The sequence below is a fragment of the Lactuca virosa genome, chromosome 6, assembly GCF_052849685.1.
Source record: "Lactuca virosa cultivar CGN04683 chromosome 6, Lactuca_virosa_CGN04683_v6, whole genome shotgun sequence".
In the NCBI taxonomy this organism is placed as follows: Eukaryota; Viridiplantae; Streptophyta; class Magnoliopsida; order Asterales; family Asteraceae; genus Lactuca; species Lactuca virosa.
The window spans coordinates 254,082,276-254,086,981 of NC_136431.1; positions in this window are offsets into that span (position 1 = coordinate 254,082,276).

Consider the following 4,706-nt stretch of genomic DNA (forward strand, 5'->3'; position numbering starts at 1 on the left):
AAGCGAACTTCATGACTTGTGTGTCACAATGAGCCGAGATAGTTGTTGTGAGAAGGAAGTCAGTGGGACATTTTGGGGCATGCAATGGGTAACCTTTGAAGGTTCAACTGTGGGGTCGAGAGTTGACCTGGTGCTCAGTGTTGAAAGGGATATCTGAGAGGGAGCTGGGGCTTGTGATCGTTGGATGTCAGAGGATACTTCTAAGCAAGCATGATCAGTTTCTTGTGTCTGAGGCAGGGTGTCGAGAGATCTTTGTTTATATAGGTTTCGATTGCAGTACAATGGATGAGTCTCTGGTGTAATGTGACACTTTCGTTCCTTGGAGTATGATGTGGATCGTTTAGTATGTCTGGTATGAGTGATCGGTAGCCAATTTTTTTTTGGACTTTGACTTGTTTCTATCAGTCGCAACGAGAAAATTGGAGGGGCGGTGAGTTATCAGGGTCTGTTATTCGAGGAGCGAATAACATGGTGATAGCTTGAGAGGGCGGTCTGGCAGTGAGACAAGTCACTAGAGTTTCCAGATTCTGAAGAGTCAGAAGGGGTATCGTAGCGGCAGAAGGGTATGTCCTTTTCCAGGTTTGGGAGTTCCTATTTGGTTTCAGGTGTCCATGGAGGTAGTTAGTTGTGTGGTATGAGATCCTTTCGGTGGTACTTTTCGGGTTTTTGGGTTCCATCTATGTGATGTTGAGAAGCGATTTCGAGGGCGAAATCTAATTCAAGTGGGGGAGAATTGTAACATCCGGAATTTCAGGTGCATTAATGTGTGTTTAACTTTGAGATTCATGGAGTGACTCGACGAGTTGTGAGTCCAACTCGTCGAGTAGGGTCGAGTTTTCCGCGTGACATTAATGAATGGACTCGACGAGTCAGTGAGTTGACTCGGCGAGTAGGTGCTGGGCAGAGAAACCCTAATATCCCGGGGCTTGGGGCCTATATAAGGGAACTTATGCCCCATTTCTGCCTCACCAGTTACCCTACACCCCTGAGAGAAAATCCTAATCGCCATTAGAGCTAGAAAGTGAGTGAGGAGCTAAGTTGGTGGTTGTTGGTGCATTCTTTGAAGGAGAAGTGAAGAATATTGAGGTTGGGTCAAGAGAAAGCTATGGATCTACAGGTTCAGCAGTGTTTGCTTGAGGTAAATATGTTGACTTGCTCATCTTCTAGGGAGATCATGAAATGGGAGTTTTTTCTAGGGTTTTCTTCCATTGCTTAGAGTCTTTAAGCCTTTTTGTGTATGATTTGAGGATGAAACCTCAGATCTGAAGTGTGGAGGGTCTTGAGAGCCCAAAGACCTAAACTTTATTGAGCTAGAGACCAGACTTTGAGCACCTAACCCTTTGTTAGACTTTGTATTGGCATTTTTGGGCATATATGCCATGCATGAACGTAAAGGTCGAGACTTTACGCAGCTTTTGTGCACTTAAGAGCTAGATCTAGAGTCTAATGTGGTAGATCTGGCCTTGGACGTCTGAATGAGAAATAAGATCGAAGGAACTCGCCGAGTCCATGAGCTGACTCGACGAGTCGGTAAGGGTTTGTCCCGATGAGCATGGTCGTGCGATAACTCGGCGAGTTGGGGGTCAACTCGATGAGCTGAGCTGGACCTTCACAAGACTTCTGAGGAAAAGAGTGGACTCGACGAGTCATATGGGTGCACTCGGCGAGTCAGGTCAAACATGGACTGTTGACTCGAGTTTGACTTATGTTGACTTTAGGGTTTGGTCAATATGAGTAATGGAGAGCCATAGAGGGGTAAAATGGTCTTTTACCCATTTCAAGAGTTAGAGGGAAAGAGAATAACCCTTGGTTTATTTAGAGTCGAGAATAGAGTATTAATTGGAGTTATTCATCCTATGTGATAGGCAGAGGCTAGTTCGAGATTCGTGTACGAGGTTTTGCTTGCTTGCTTACGAGGTGAGTCTTCTCACTATACATACCTTGAGTGGTAATTTGTGTGACCAGAGGGTCTTATGTTCTTATATTGAGTATTGTGATCCTCCATTATGTCTTTGTGATTTATGCTATGTGTTATGTTGAGCTTTATTGAGTTAGGACCGGAGGGTCCACCCGAGTTGTGGGACCGGAGGGTCCCACTGAGACACATTGATCGGAGGGTCTTATTGAGTTATAGCCTCGAGTGGCTAATGAGTTGTGTGTGGTATTTTGGGGAACTCACTAAGCTTCGTGCTTACCGTGTTATGTGATATGTGTTTCAGGTTCTTCTCATGATCGAGGGAGGGCGTCGGTTCGATTGTACACACCAGAGAAAGAATTATGTTTTGAGGATCCTTGATTATTAATCAAACAATTATGGAGTTGCGTTTTGTAAATTAAATAAAGGGGATTTTGTGAAATGTGTTATGAGAATTATGTTATTTTAAATTGAAAAAATTTGTTTGAAAATTTACGGTGTTACAATCTAAACTTCAGATCTAGGTCACATAAGATACACTAAACCATAAAGTTTCCAACTTTATGGTGTAGCATGGCTATTAAGTCCTTAACACCAAAAAACCTATTCTATTAACCCATTAAGACCATCTAGCACTTGCATGGAGGGAAACTAGTGACCAAGAACCCAACTTTATGACTTAACAACCCTTAAAACCTCTGAAAGGACAACTCAAATGTCGTGGAGTGCCTTCTACTCACAAAGACTAAGTTTGGGACCAAAAAGGAAACAAATTGAGCAAAAACTACATCCAAGAGATTTCTTCATCAAGTTTGAAACTTTTTACCACCACAAGGTGCACAAGGGGAACAAAATGTTGGATCCAAAGCCTTGAGTGAAACACCACCACTTCAATGCTCTTCATTCTACTTCACAAGCTCCAAATGGCACCAAAAATGGCTCAACAAGCTTCACAATTCACAAACACTCTTTAGGGTTTCGAAATGAGATGGGAGACTGAAGTTAAGAAGGTGTGTAAGGCAATAAGTGTGTTTAAATAGGGTCCAAACCCTAAAATTTAGGTTTTGTACCCTGGCTGCGTTCGCCTTGTGTACCTGCGTACGTGCAGTGTTCTAAGGCGCTCCAGAGTACGCCCTGCGTATGAGGGTGTATGCCCCACGTACTCCAGAGGACTTTGGATTTACAAATTTGCCATCGGGGACTAAACTTGCAAATTAAACATAACTCAAGGGTTAAGACAAATACCTAAATTCTAGGTGTTACAACTCTCCCCCACTTGAACTAGACTTTTCCCTCGAAGTCTGTTGTTGCAAATAAATATGGGTAGTGCTCTCGCATATCCGCCTCTGGCTCCCACGTCCATTCGGAACCCTTCTGCTGTTGCCACTGGACCTTGACCAGTGACACTTCCTTGTTGGGTAGAGCCTTCGTCTTTTGATCTAAAATCGTCACCGATCTCTCCACATAATTCAGGCGATCATCAACCTGAATGTCATCCAGAGGAATGACTGCGGACTCATCGGCCACATACTTCCGAAGCTGAGACACATGGAAAGTGTTATGAATCTGGCTGATCTCATCGGGAAAATCTAACCAGTATGCGACCTTGCCCACCCTGGCTGAAATCCTAAAAGGCCCAATGAATCTGGGGACCAGCTTTCCCCGCTTCCTGAATCGGATGACACATTTCCAAGGCGACACCTTCGGAAGCACCAAGTCTCCCGCTAGAAACTTGTGATCCAAACGCCGCCGATCTGCATAACTCTTCTGCTGGCTCTGTGCGACCTGCAACCTATCGCGCACCTGTTGGATCAACTCCGTAGTTTTTAGTACAACCTCTGTACTACCCATGACTCGATGCTTGACCTCCCCTCAGCAAACCGGAGTCCTACACTTCCTTCCATACAACATCTCAAATGGTGGTCGGTCAATACTGACATGATAACTATTGTTGTAGGAGAACTTAGCCAATGGAAGGTAAGTATCCCAACTCCCACCAAAATCCAACACACAAGACCGGAGCATATATTCGAGCGTCTGAATTGTCCACTCGCTCTGGCCATCGGTTTGAGGGTGGTATGATGTACTAAAGTGAAACTGAGTACCCAACTCCTCATGGAACTTCCTCCAAAATCGGGAGGTGAACCGAACATCCCTGTCCAAAATCACCGATACCGGCACCCCGTGCCGAACTACTACCTCCCTGAAAAAGATGTCCGCTAACTTCTCTGCGGATATACTCTCGGCAATCAGCATGAAATGTGCACTCTTGGTCAACCTATCAAAAATGACCCAGATGGAGTCAAAACCCCGTGCCATCCTAGGCAATTTCATGAAATCCACAGTAATCTCTTCCCACTTCCACATGGGAATGGGTAAGGGTTGCATCTTGTCGCGGGGTCTCTGATGCTCAGCCTTGACTTTCCTACAAGTCAAGCAGCGCGCTACAAACCAACCTATTTCCCTCTTCATGCAGGGCCACCAATAGCTCAACCTTATATCTTTGTACATCTTCGTGGCCCCTGGGTGGATAGAAAACATTGACTTATGAGCCACCTCTAAAACCGTCTGCCTCACCCCACCCGATGCCAGAACCCAGACTCTACCACACTCAGTTAACAACCCTCGGCTATCTCTGACAAATAAGGGAACCTGTCCTCTGATCCGCTCGGTCTTCCAGTTTTCCTTTTTCTACCCCTCTACCTGAGCCTTCTTGATTGAACCCATCAAAAGCGAAGTGACAGTCATCCTCACATAGTTACCTTGGATGGATGAACTCGTAACCTTGTTG